The following is a 15330-nucleotide window of genomic DNA, read 5'->3' on the forward strand; positions in this document are numbered from 1 at the left end:
TTACAAACCCATTTCATATAAGGGTCACTGTAGCCTTTACCATTGACAACTAAAACACAGTCAAATGTAGTGATTGTGACCTTGACCTGTGACCTCCAGGCACCAAAATCGAGATGTTAAGTTAAAGTTTGTACTAAATTGGAAGACGTTCCCTTATTAAGATCTTAAGAGATCATGTTTGAGAACTCAAGTGAAAGTTTGTGCCAAATGTGAAAGAATTCCCTCAAGTTGTTTTAGGTGATATTGGATTCACACGGCAAAGAATGCACTTTGTGAGGTCACCGTGAGCTGGATCTTTGGCCACCAAATTCTATTCAGGTTATCTTTGAGTGCAAGTGAATATTTGGGAAATTCTGTCAAGGCATTATTGCGATATCGCGTTCAAGGGAATGGGACGGACGGACAACCCAGAAACAAAATGACATAAAAACTAAACGTATACAAATATCTCAGGTTGGACAATAGGAGCCATTCACGTAGAAGACACAGACCAAGATGTCAACTTCAAAGGACAACTGGACTCAAGAGCTTCTGGTGATGAAAACCATTGCAGTGTTGATGTGCTGTTAACAAAAACGTGTGAATTCCACAGCAGGATTTATACATGATCCTGCTCGCTCGACACACATCCCGCACCTTGCCCGACTGTTCCTGAGAGTCTCCTGTTGTTGTGAATACGTCTGAACCGGACAATCTCCTGCTGAGTTCTTCATATGCGAAGGGCAAACCCAGGAAAAGGAAAAAGGACCCGATTCTCCCAAAATTTTCCAAAGTTCATATTTGAAATTGGTTCTACCGTCTTGTGATACTTAAACTTAAACAGAAGGATCATATGCTCTCATGACATAAACAGAGGTTTAAACTATCCGGATCAAAGTGAGATACAAATCATTTTACTTTTTATGCAGTGTTCAGTGGCAATTTTGCAGTGACTATTACAATTCTACAAATCTACAGGAGAGCTTCCAGGGGTCTTTACAGGATTTAAAAATAAGAAACCCTTTAAGTCACAGCATTACATTAACCCCCCAGCCCACCCCCATCCCTTTTCATATCAACAGATCCCATGAGCTTCTCGGCCCTGTGAGTGAAAAGATTCAGACCAACGGAAGCAGGAGAAGCTGAGCTGCATGACTTCATGAGATGCAGCTGGGAGAGATTATATTGACGGCTGGTTGCACAGAAAACAATGCATGCGTACACAAGCCCCAAAATACAGTGTGCCAAAAGAGGACAGGAATAGAATAGAATAGAAATGATGAAAACTGATGAAATAAAAGTTCCCCCGACTGGAGTGCATTTTGATTTGTAAGGAGTTATTCCTATTAATGTGTTTATCTGGAAAAAGTATTAACACCAATACCGATACTTTCTACATAGACGATTCTGCACCGCAGGCCAGAAAAGGTCTTGACCTCTTGATATTGCACTTTTTTCTTCTTCTTTCTTCTTGTTTTCTCCGGGAGGCTTATAAAGGTTTCGGAACCCTTCATTTTTCTACTCTTTCATACGCGACTGTCCAGCTGTTTCTGTGACGATAGGCCTGCAGGGCTTAATGTGACCCTTGAACTTCTGGGATCTCAGACCTGACATTCTGCTCTCATGACCCCCAGAGGCTAGAGATCATGCAGGCGATTATCATTGGGCAATGACCACGTCTAAATCAAAGGGAAAAAGCAGGGCTTTGGTTTATGTGCAAATGTGCTGTGCAGATAATTATTGCCTCTCTGTCCAAATATCAACAGGGAGGCACATGGAGGCGGCTTGTCCTCGTGCATGTGTCTATGAGAGACAGTTTGTGCATTTGTTAGTGACAGATCCAGGGTGTCTCTCATTAAGAAATATTGCGAGAGAGAGAAGAATTTGACCCAAACCTCCTCTGATCCCGGACCAGCAGGGGTCCAGTTGTGTCACATGTCCGCCTGTCTGTTCAGATCATACCAGCGATCACAGAGAAAGATCTACAGAGTCATTCAGACTGCAGGATATACTGATAATGTAATTGGTTAAACATACACATCACTTCATCAAAGGCTCTTATCCACATTTCTAATCATAAGATGTGAGATAAGATGGTAGTTTATTGTGGAGGAAATCTACAAACAGGAAATCTCTATATTAAGACAACATGGAGATAATGCTAATTAGAAAGGTTCAAATAAGGGCTGCATAACATTTAGCCTGCAGATGGTGGATAAGCAGCAGGCTTAGTTTCCTGCATAGCAACTGTCTACTTATCATATTTTTATCATTAACAGCTCATAAAGTAAAGAACATGATTGAAGGTGTATGTGTAAAGTTATTAAACCACAGGATGTCTCTTTAATGCAGCTTTCAGGTGCGCACATTACATACGCATATGTCACTGGGTTCAGATCCAGTTCATGGCTTTTATTGCAACTCATAATGTGTCTTCAGAATTTCCAATCTCATCCCATGGTTTCAGTGGAATCAGCTAGGGGAACGTAGCTTAGCGTACTTCAATTAACAATCAATTGTTGGGTCAATAAAATGTCAAAGACTTTTGAAAGTGTGAAGCCCAAAGAAACATCTTCACATAACTTGTTTTTGTTGTTGACTTGTTAACACAAATGTTACAGCTGCTATATTCTGATCTTTTGGATGACTACTGAACATCGAGTGATGATGTAGGTAACTGTTTTCACGTAGCACATGATGATCCTGTGTCTGTAGTATGTACTTCTCTATCTGAGAGCTACGCACAAGAGAAAATAAATTGAGCTCAACCAAACTCAGCAGGCAGCTCCACATCAGGCTCCAGGAGAAGGTGACTGGCAGTTATGAAGAGAGGCTGTTTGCCTGTTTCAACTATTGCCTTGAAGGTTTGTTTGAGGTCTTACTTAACAGTTTGTGTATATAATAACAATCATATAATAATGCTAATTCACTTAGGCACGCACAGTTTAGAGGATGTTTAATAAGTGTGAATCAAAGTTCATTTGGGTTTTGAGTTTGGATTTGAGTTTGGGAGTTCATTTCAAATGATGGAACGATCACTAACCAGAAGTTGGAGATTAGAAAATCTAACATTCCATCACATCTGGGCAAACTCCATCTGCTGTAAAAAGATTGTGTGGAATTTTAAGAACAGCTCCCAAATGGACGTTTTTTTTTACATCAAAAATAAAATATAATATTAATTTAATGGTTCAAAACATGGAATATTGTCGTTTATGTGCAGTTGAGCAGGCTGCCACACCACATCACTGATCAAGTTCTTAGCTGTTTTATATTGAGTTACACTGTCATCTAAAAAATATATTAGCAACATCCTGAGTTTCCCTTTGTGGCCTTCACCACTACAGAAATATCACTTTTTACATTTGTATATTGGTCAACTGCAGAAAGAGATACAAACAGTTTGAAATTAGTCAGCATATTGTTGAGTTAATCCACTTTCACCTGTTTGCCGATGTCTAACAAAAATAATAGGCTTCCATAATAACAGGGCAATGTAACTGATGACACGTGGGGTCACTATGTCATTTAACACTCACAATCATCGTTTACGTCTGTAATAAGAGTCAAAATTCTCAGAAAGAGTTAGTCTCCATCCTTTATGGCATCCATTACAGGAAGCCACGCACGACCAGGCCTGTTTCTCTTTAATATCTGCTTCCCCTCCCACTGCTGTTAGTAAAAGATGCCGTCATGCTCATTTAGCAGACAAAAGGCTGGGTTTTTCATGGCAGAGTCTGGTGTGTTTTCTGAAGAGCCTCAGTTGAAGATACAATCCTGATCTCAAGGCCACCAGTCGACTGCGTAATGTGTCTGCACGGACACACGTCAGATAGAGAGCGTTAGTAAGTACAAGTGTCCAAACCACCTGTGCGTCAGATGCGACTGGAATGTAGTTTTGTAAGTGATTTTCAGAAACGGATTTCACAAAATAAAATAACGTGGAAACAGGGATGAGTGATGATGAACGATCACATCCGCACCAAAGAATTATCAGGAATTGCAAATGTTCACGTCATCTTCCAAGTAATTAAAGGTTGGATTGGTCAGTTGTTTCCGAAACACTCTTTGTCATATTTGTTGAAATCCTCTCCATGTCCCCATAGCCATAAAAAAAAAAAAATCATTATAATCATTTTGCAGGCAAAGTGTAGCCTGCTCTGGGACAACTGTTCCAAGATTACCAACCCTTTGAACCATTCAATATAATGGCTAATTTTAACTATTCTAAAACATACCACACATCTTCCCTTATCAGTTTTCAAAAAACTATACGATAATACACTTTACGTGATTACCACCAGTGTTCCAGCAGATAAAAAATAAACCATTACAAATTGACAGCCATCATTTAGCTCTCAGATAGAAGTGTCTTGAGTACAACCGTTACTCCGATAATAACAATAGTTTGAGAGGAGAGGGCAGCAGAGACAGTGAAGAAAAAGCGATGGACTTTCTGCTTCACACAGGCTCTGCACAGTGACATGATCATGTGTTCCTCTGTGATTGACAGAGAGAGAAGAGTGAGGAGAAGTTGATGTTTGGAAGAACAAATAAATCACATCTGGTCTAAAAAACTGGTAAAGCAAAACTAATGAGAAATGTGTGGCTATCGAAGTATTAAAGGGCGACTCCAGTCATTTGGACTGCTCTTCCATAGCATTGAGGGGCTGTGAGAAACTGATTTGAAAAAAAATGGTCAAGATTCAAGCATCAGGGGCTTCCCTTAGTTTTAGCCCCAATAATGGGTCAAACCCCTGAAGACACTGGTTCCACTTTTCCCATGATGCAACTCAATAGGTTTGCTTGTAGACTCTTCCTAACTCCAGTGGTTATCTATGGTCTCTCTCTGTGGCATTACTTTCCCGCCCCTTCTTTCTTACAACCATGAAAAGCAAGTAGGCCTCTGTCAGACAGTCTGTCTGTGTGACTCTATACACAAGTGACAAACACTGCAGTCACACCAACTGAGTGAGGAAAAGCGCAAGTAGTCCTCACTCACTTGTTTTTACACAAGTGAATTAAGGGCCGCCGCTTTCAGGGATGGCCACAGCAGGAATAGATGTGTTGTGTTAATTACTTGAGACATAAGTTCAAAATGTTATTTTAATCAGAGAAAACAAACTTTGATGTATATTTTTATTTATTTCAGGAGCCCAATTTATTCAGAAAATCTGTAACTTGTAACTTAAGTGTACATCTTATATCTCAAATGATAGGGCTCATTTCCTTTAGCTTCATCAATCGTATATCGTACTTAAAGTGTTAAACAGTAACGGTACTTGTCTAGTTTACCCTGTTCCCTTATGCAATGGTCTGCCATATCATTATGGCTGCGTCTCATCAGTACCCTCTTACGAATACATTTTAGATTTTTTTTCCCAGTGATGCTGCTACAAGCGAGCTTTGCTCTAATTGAAGGAGGCGGGGTCTAATGTGAATCGCCCACTCTCCTCATTGATGTCTTTTAAAAATAGAAAATTACTATCAACACAATGCATTGTGTAGTACAAAGTACAAATATTTGCTGATACATGTAGTGGAGCATAAGTGAAAGTAACTAAATAAACATGTTTAAGTATAGTACAGATGCATGAAAATGTACTTAAGTACAGTAATGACATAAATTTACACGGCTTCACGCCTCCAGTTAGAAATGTAACAGCTTAAACCCAATCAGGAGGGACTTTGATGACATCACGATGATGTAACAAGGGTTGTCATTTTAACCTCTGAAAGCCCCACAGAAGACACGATACATCGGTTTATACAGGCCCGGTCCCACTCCTCAAAGCATGTACATTTGGAGTGTTAGTAAAAAGTAGAGAAAGTAAGGGTTAAATTCCCTTAGCGTCCGAACTATGTAGCTGTTAAAGATGATGGATGTATCTCAGACGTATTTTGGGGCTACAGTGGAAGATATCATCTGGAGTTCTACATGGAGCATCAATCAATCACAGTCTTCAGTCCCACGTTGTCTTGAAATCTTGAATGATACAGTCATCTTGGAACGATCTGCGCTCAGAGCTACGAGCTCTCAAACCACAGAGCAATAGAAGATGAGCACTTGTCCTTTACAGGGAATATGAACGTCTATGTATCACTCTTCAAAATTATAATTGCCTGTGAAGGATATTTAAAAAATTGGTCCTCCAAAATAATGGCTTCCATGGCATTGTAAAGAAAAAAATGTGACTATTATACTGAAATGGAGCTCAGCGTAAGTTCAGTAAGGAAGACTTAAAACCCCATTCAGATCAGCTGACTGCAGGCGGTCCTAAATATCGGGAATGCCCATGGGAGGGCTTAACCTGTATGCTGTCAGCTGATCGTAGGTGTTTCCAATCATCTAATCAGGCCCGCGCTGTTTCCTTCAGCCAGTCACACAGCAGCTGTCAAACTTTAAAAATCCCTTCTCTTCTCTTCCTCAGCAGTGTCAATGCAGTGACTCGCACAACCCCTCCTCCACCCCAATCTCCTCCAGTCCTGAGAAGAACATTCATCACCTCTTCTGGATCCCGATAACAACCGATCACGGACTAAGGTGGCAGCTGACTGCCTGACAACAGACTGTTACTCGTGGCATCCATTGCACTTCTGTCCATCCTGGAAGAGGGATCCCTCGCATGCGGCTCTTCCTGAGGTTTCTACGTTTTTCCCTCAAGAAGGGTTTTTTTTGTAGTTTTTCCTTACTCTTGTGAGGGTTAAGGACAGGGGATGTCACACAGGAAGTCCAATAAGACAATGCTCATACATGGACCATCTAAACAAACGATTGACCAATGAACCACCACCAGTGTCTAGACCCCTGGGGGGGTTTTCCTGTAAGACGTTCTGCTCCACCCCCTTTTAATCCTGATTACATCACACAGGGGTCTAAAATGCCAAAGACTATAAATATTCGCATTCTCTGTGCACTGTAAAAAATAAACTCGTTAAAGTAAAAACCAAGTCTCTCCTGATTGAAATGTGCTTATATCTGCATGCATTCAATTAATGGGTCTAAATCATCTAAGCATCTTAATGGGTCTAAGCATCTTCTGCTCTCAGCAAACAGCAAATGGACCAAGGCGCTAGATAAACATGTACACATGATCCAAACCTCATCATCATCAAACCACTTCAACCAGTGTTTCTTTATTTTGGGGGGTCCTGACGACCTAGGGCCGTCAGCTCAAACATATACTTCAAATTGTTTTATTACATTAATAATGCATGAGTTTGATTTTAAAATGATGACATGTTTCAGATGTCTGCTACAATCTCTGGCAACTATAACTTCTGTTCTGGGTTTCAGAGACCAACCCAGTTTGAGGGTTGTGGGGGGCTGGAGCCAATTACAGCTACGTTGGACTAGAAGGAGGGTTACCCCAGGACAGGTCGTCATCGTTTATAAGGGTGTAGCTCTGTAACCCCCACTGATAACTTGAACAAAAGTGACAGTGAAGAAGCAGAAGTAGATGAAAGATGTGCATTTTGGGGGGGGACACTGGTCATAATCGAGATGTTGAAATGGCATACTTTGAGAAGAGGGAACTGTCTATACCAGAGTAATGGTAACTTGTTGGTAAACATATTATGTTTTGACACATTGATGTGCTTTACGTCCATTTTTACAGAAAATTGGTCTAATTTAGTTTTCTATTTTCTCATTTTCATATAGTAACTATTAAGCTAACAGTGTTACTTTTTATTAAAAGCCATATTTACAATTTCTTAGGTAAGTCCAACTTAACAACATCTTTGAACACTTTGAATACGGCACACGCCTCACTCAAAGGTCATCAGCTTGATGTAAAAGCTGCAGAAGCCCGAGTTTGAATGCACAAAAAAACTGAAATGGATTTATCCCCTTAATATATCAGGGGACACACTGAGAAGACGATGCATATATCTCGTCACACACATTTAGCACACATGTACAGTGTAAGTACTTTTTTGGCTTGTAATGTCATTGATATCATCTCTCTGTGTTGCCATGTTGCAAACATATGGCTCTGTTTGTAAATGCTGCTCATTGTCCTGTGAGAGCAGATGATGATTGAATACATGTCAACTGAAATTCTCACCCTGAGGTTTGTGTGACCTCAAATAGCACCCCGGCAGAGGCTGAGACGTCAGAGCGAGGAGGGCTCGGGGTGCACCACGGGAGAGGCAAGAGAGATGAGAGGAGAAGGGGAGAGAGAGACAAGAAAGAGATGAGAGGAAAAGGAATAGAAAAAGTGTGGGTCAAATATGGAAACAATATGGAGAAAGAAAAAAGTATGACAGTGGGCATGGGAGACAGAAAAGAGGCATGGGCATGCAAAGTGGAGGAATTGTATGAGAGACAGAGAGAGGGAAGTGTATGGAGAGATGTATTCCTTTGAAACGTCACCATGGTAACAACACCACAACAAGATGGGTGGGGTATCCCAGACCAGGCCCTCTTACTCCACTTTTTACCATCTTGATTGCTTCAGCATATTCTCTCTTTTTTTCTCAGAGTCTTTTGCTCTTGCTCAAGCTTTGTTGTTCTGTGTAAGTGAGCTGCTATGGCTGGTGTGTGTGTGTGTGTGTGTGTGTGTGTGTGTGTGTGTGTGTGTGTGTGTGTGTGTGTGTGTGTGTGTGTGTGTGTGTGTGTGTGTGTGTGTCTGTGTTTGACTGCTGTTTCCATGCATAGACAAACGATGGAGGCTAAGGTCCTTGGAGGATAGAGGTTACCTCTATCCATTACCAGCACTGCTCCACCGTAACTGTCTGTGTGTATGTGTGTGTCCCTGTCCTATTGAGATCACTGAAGCTTATATGTACTCAACTACTGCTGTAAATGTTAAAGACTAATAAATACTTTACTGATGTATTATGCAGTTCTTTAAGCTCAGTGGAACAGTACAACCTACAACCTCATGTTGCAAACTTAAAACCAGACTCCAGGTACATCAACCTGCTTGTTGCTCAGTGTCAAACATTGCGGGATGTAACAAAGTACATTTACTTTGTCATGGTAGCTCAGTAAATGTACTTGACTTCAGTTGTTCTATTTCAGGTACATTTAACTTTTACTCTACCACATATATCCCCAAATATTTCTTCATTCCCATAACGTATAATAAGAAGGGGATTGGTTCACTGACCCAATCAGAGCAGGCAGCATCATAGATGAAGAAACACCTGGAATGGATTTATAAGAGACCACCACCGTGACTAAGCAGTGAATATATGATACAAAATTGTTATCAAAATGATCTGGCCGCCAGTTGCAGACCTCTGTCATAGCGGTTGGGTTTTGAAAATGTTTAAAGGTCAAAAACAAATACAAAACGTAAAGTAAAGCTGATGCTATTTAACATATTATATATCATTTTTCAAAGGTTTAGCTCCTTTTAAAAAATAAAAAATCATCGCAGTGAAAAATAAATGTACCAACGGAGACATTAGTCACAGCAGTGTCTTAAATATAATGACTCTAACTTTCTCTGAGTCTTGAGGGTTGGAAACAGCTGGATCAACTTTTATTTAGAACAAGCTCCAGCTGTTTTAATCTTTGTGTGAAAGAACCAACCTTTTCTCCAAAATCATTACTGCGGCCTGATGAAAACAATAATATTGAAACAGTTTGGCAGAGCCTTGTCCGCTGTGTGAGATGTATCTGTTAAAGAGTAAGCTTACAGTTTAATTAAGCTCCTTAATATATTGCTCAACTTCTGCTCTCCATAAATATTATTCCTACCTGAAGGCTGACAGTGTTTTTTTGCAAAGGAGGGCAGAGGCAATTTCCCAATTTTCCTCAAATTTAGGAAAATGACAAGTTAACATAAAGCCCTCCAGAGAGAGATGTGAGGAAATCATAGACTGACAGCTGCGATGTATTTAGGAGCAGAGACACATGGTACCAATTGGACCTAAACTCCTGTAGTAACACCCTTTATGTCAGGGAGGAGAGAGGCAGGGAACCCAACGTGGTATCCCCAATGTGAGTTTGCATTAGATATTTCAGTGACTGTGTTACTCAACCCAGTTTTCTCTGTGTGTGTGTCTGTGTGTTTGTGTATGTGTGTGTGTTACTCTGACATAATCCCACCAATCACAAAACCTGATGTCAACATCCAGTCAGCGGCGTGTTTCTAGTGGCTTTCTGATTGAGCTGTAAATGAACTTCACTTTACGCCCTAAAACCACGCCTTGCAACGCCGCTGATTTGGGACGGCGGTTAAAGCAATCGATCTGATTCGCACTAGCCAACTACTCGATTCCACTCGGACGAGGTACATGAACTTTTAAATTTCTGACCCAGTTTAAACCCAACAACATTTCAACGCCAAAGCTCCCATATGTGTCCCACAATAAATCAAATAACATAATTTGTTGTACCCATAAAACAAGCACAATATAAAACAACAAACAAATAAATTTTGGTGGATACATATTATTGAGGAAAATGGTTATGTTTATGTTGCAAGTTTAAATCAGCAGTTCTAAAAGAGCCCATGGAAACGTGAGAGAAATGAAGTGACAGTGTTTGAGACTTTCCAATCATGGCATCTTTGACCTTCTTCTTGCAAATATAAAAAGGTCAGAATAGGAAACGGTAGGACACTGGAACCAGTGATTCCCAACTTATAAGGGGGGGTTGTACTCCAGTGGATACTTGTAGAATAGCTCAACTAATTAGACAAAAAAGAAATTCTGATTTCATTAAGGGGCGGCACAATGGGGCAGTGGTTCACAGTCTACAGTCCAGTGTGGAGTTTGCATGTCTCACTGTGTCTATGTGGGCTTTCTCCAGGTACTTTAGCAGATTGGGGTTATATTATTTGGAAACTCTACGCTGACCATAGGTGTGAATGTGAATAGTAGTTTGTCTCTGTATGTTGGCCCTGTGATTCGCTGGTGACCTGTCCAGGGTGGACCCCACCCCTCGCAGTATGTGAGCTGTGATTGGCTCCCCCACCCCCTCGGGACCTTCATAGAATGAGCCGTATAGATAATGGATGGCTGGATGATTTAATTAAAAAAATTCCTCTTCCCATATTGAGTCAGCTGTTACAGTTGAACACCATATGTTGTGTGTGAAAAGCAATTGGCAAACAATCAAGTCTAATCAAATAACCAAAGCTCATGTATAAATGGATGACATCACTGGCAGAACATAAAAGATAAATGTTTTAGATAATTAGTTAAATGAATGCATTAATGCACATGCCCATTAAGCCACATGCAGAGTTCCCCCTATCTCTGGACTCCACAAGCTCATTTTCTCATTTCAATCACAACTGAACACACCAGCCTTAAGCCAATCAACTGTAAGCTGTCAAAGTTTAAAATGTTCTCTCTCGCTCCTGTCGTTCAGATGTAAGATCAGGAATTTGATTACTGAGAAGCCACAGCATATTGTCCTTTTCCCCCTAGAGGCTAATTTGTTGTCAGATTGCCACTGAGCTCTGAGACTGATACCACCTCAACTCTTCTCACCTCAACCATCCAACCAGAAGCCCTTCATCAGACATCCCAACTTCCACCACCACCTGTGTCTGGGTGTGTAGGGGGAAGTCTCCTTTGCCCCTGACTCATAGGTCTGCTTCCATGGTGTTCTACTTCCAGCTGGGGTCAAGTGCCAAAATCCTTTTCTATGTTCACAATAAATTGAATTTAATCTAATTTACTCATTGTCACTAGTTCCTCTGTTAGTCTTCCCTGATTGAAACAGATTACTAAAATGAATAGGTCTATGCATGGTATGTCCCAGCAAAGTGTAAAGGGGGAATGAATGATCCAGATTGCAAGGAAAACGGGGTTCTGGGCATGTTGGTCTATGGAACTGCTATGTCAGCAACAGCCTGTTGAGGAATGCTACAACTTCAAAAAGACACAGCAGTCAGTTGCTGACAGGGTTTTCAACACCACAACACACCTGCAACCTTTTCATCTGAACACATGAAGGTAAGCTAGAGTGAGAAGGGCCACACTGACAACGACAGCTGTAAGTGAGAGACGCTTATCGTAAACATGTGGATGTACTTATCTGGGGTCTGTGGGGCAGCACCTCGGCCATGCAATGCACTGATGTCATCACTGATCCCTGTTTCCCCTCTGCTTTCTACACTGTGTGTGTCAAACGCAGCCTCATATATGTGTATGTTATATGTTTCAACATGAGAACGACAGCAAACTTCACCATCAGTGGAAATGCAGCGTCCAGAAGAGCATCACTCATTCATCCCCGGCCCCCAAGAGATTATGTCCTCAGCTGATTTCAATACGCTAGGTGTTATTCTTTTTACCAAGACCCTTCCTCCTCTGGAGTATCATCTGCACTTTGGTGGAAGGGCTGTTGTATCAGTGCGGGGGGGGGGTAGTGTTCAATCTCAGGCTGCAGCACTGGACAAGGCAAATGTAAAACAAACTGTAGATTGACAGTGTGACATGTTTGGTGAACACAGGCCCACAGCCAACTACACCTCCCAGGATAATTGCTCTCTATATTCCCCTCGGCTCTGCTCCTGTTTCCTGCCTGTAGAGTCTCACAATTGGAAACATAGAACATAGAATGTGGGTTTTTCTGTGTGGTACATACTATGTGTTGATTTATTACACATATTTTCAATGAAGGGACAACTGTTGGTTTTAATTGTAAGTCTGCACTAAGTCTGATGCATACTGCTGCATAATGACATTGACCTGACAATTGGTCATGAATGATCAGATATTCCCATTTTCTCCCATTCCTGTTTTGTCCTGCTGATTCTGAAACAGACAGAAAATGTAATTTACTATAATTGACTGCAGATTTTTAAAACACAGGTATAGTATGATTTGAACCATTAATGATATATTTACACTGGTTCTTGAACCTGAAAGCAAAAAAAAAGATTAAAATGCCTGTTGAAAGATATATAAATGTGTTCTCCCCACTTAGTGTGTAGTATTATCAAAATGTTATCATATTATATTTAAATTTATAGCAGATGATGCTATAACTAGTGCTTTAAACATAAATAAGGAATAAACATCTGAATAAAAGAAACATGTTTATAAGCACAATTTATGATAAATCACTCCTCTCTGCGTGTTATCATTATATAGAAAGACCCTCATTTTGACAGTTTCCCATGATGCCATTGGCCTCTCTGTTCTACACTGTGTTAACTCTACAACCACTTCCAGGAAGCCTTTAGGTCTGCAAGTAATTGTGTATTTCCTTGTTTAAATAAATAGCAGAGTAAATGAGCTTGTTCAAAAGAGAAAAACAAAACAAAGAATATATATGACTCATCTGGTGGCAAACACTGTATGGGCCCTGTGACAATAATGTCGCTCACCGGCTGCCACAGCTGGGGATTGACCCACTGCAGCTTGGAAACTGTGTGTTATTACTGCACCATACATAAACAATGCAGCTCTACTGGGGGTTCCCTACCACAGGCCCCATTTCCATTCAGCGCCTTGGCCCATGTTAAGGATGAGATGTTTCACAAAAACAATGCTCCTCGTCTGGGTTTCGGGGTTTGAAAATATGATATTGTTAAGAGCCATGCCTTTTGTTTCATGGTAATATTCTCAAATCAAATGTTTTATAGCCTAAAATGATGAATAACATTGGGTTTGACAATATTAGTAACATGTGACACTCTCTATCTTCAGACCCCTTGATCCGGAAAGGAAACCCCCCCACAAATGAATCATTTAAGAGGCTGTATTCATAAACCATCATCATTAGGTCAAAAACTCATAGCAGTAAATAAACAAACACAGACTTGATTCTGCTCCACTGCTCTTTTCACAACAAGGCGTCAGCCGAGTGCAAGACATATAATAAGTTCATTTGAGATGGCGCCTGCTCACTTGAATAAAAGATGCTTCTCTGGCACATCAGCCACTGCTGCTGCTGTGAGGCTCAATCAACATTCAAATATGTGTTTTCCCTCCTGACCCCGCCCACACTCAGCCGACAGACGTTACATCAGGATGACGTCAGGAAAATGAAACCTTTCTAATCTGTGAGAAAATTTTACAAATATCAACCTCCATGGATTGAAAAGCTTGTGTTTGCAGTCTGAGGTTTAGCAAATATCACATTCACACATGTCTCTTTAACAGTGGTCTATTAGGAAAATGCTTTTTGGGGAGAGGGGTTAGATTTGTATTTGCCAAACCACAAATGACCACTAGGTAAAAAACTATTATAAAAATATATAAACAGAATATGCTGAATAGTTATTGATGAAATTGTAAACAGTATTACTCACTGACATTTTTATTATACTTATACTTGTCCCTATAATTTGCATGTTTCTGTGTGATAGAGAAAGTCATCTTGATGAGAAATTCTCAATAAGTATGCTTCATGCTTGTGCAATGCTAACAGAATAAAGGCAAAGATAAATTATCAAGCTAAACATAACTATGCAGAAATGGTTTGGAAACTATTAAAACACATTTAAACTATATTTCCGATGCTCAAAACTCTTGTTTCAATACATGCTGAATGATAATGCTGAATGATGTTTATTTCATCATTTTAAATCTCATTGATGCTGTTCAGTATTGTGGCCCAGTGACGGAAGTGATGCTGTCAGTTAGGGGAGCTGTCCCTGGAGACTGTCTCTCCTTATCTCTCTGTCACAATCGGAGCATAAAGCACAGATAGCTTCTCAGAAAGGGTTGAAACTTGACGAGCCACTGCATCTGTTTGCCTCCACGAATGTTGCTGGTTTGTGGCTAAAATAATCAACTGAGGATCCAGAAATGAACAGATGTGTGTGGATTTATTGTTGTAGAATGACAGCCTCTCAATGTCAGTCTGTATTGTTAGTGTCACATTTATTGATTTGCGCCATTTGTCGGATATTAAACTTGTTTTTTACATTTGTTGAATCAGTTTTTCAGAAGTACGGGATCTAACGTTATGAACAATGGCAATACAGGCTTTATATTCTATTATATTTTTGTTCTATTCTGTTTTACATGAAAAAACAGCAATTTCCAGCTTTGTTACAGTAGAGTTACAAATACATCAGAGTTTTTTCAGTCCACAGAGAATATTTGAAAACTTGAGAACCACAACATTCTGAGCTACGTGACGATATACAAAAACCATTAGTTTCCCAACTGTCTCCCATTTTCCAGGCATAGAGGAAACGCTTCTGATAATGACTGACTCATATGGTCGAACCTAGGAGGGGGGTAACATAACTCCGAATTTTGGTTGGATATTCCCTTTAGGTCTCCTTCCAGATGAGCTACTGTACATGTCAGAGCCCAGACTCCGGGTTCTGCATTGCACAGCACTGCCTGCTGGCCAGAGTGCGGAAGTGCACCCTGGTGAATCAATGAAATGACTGAAATTCCACAGCATCCAAACTCCATACT

Source organism: Pleuronectes platessa, chromosome 10 (assembly GCF_947347685.1).
Source record: "Pleuronectes platessa chromosome 10, fPlePla1.1, whole genome shotgun sequence".
Lineage (NCBI taxonomy): Eukaryota > Metazoa > Chordata > Actinopteri > Pleuronectiformes > Pleuronectidae > Pleuronectes > Pleuronectes platessa.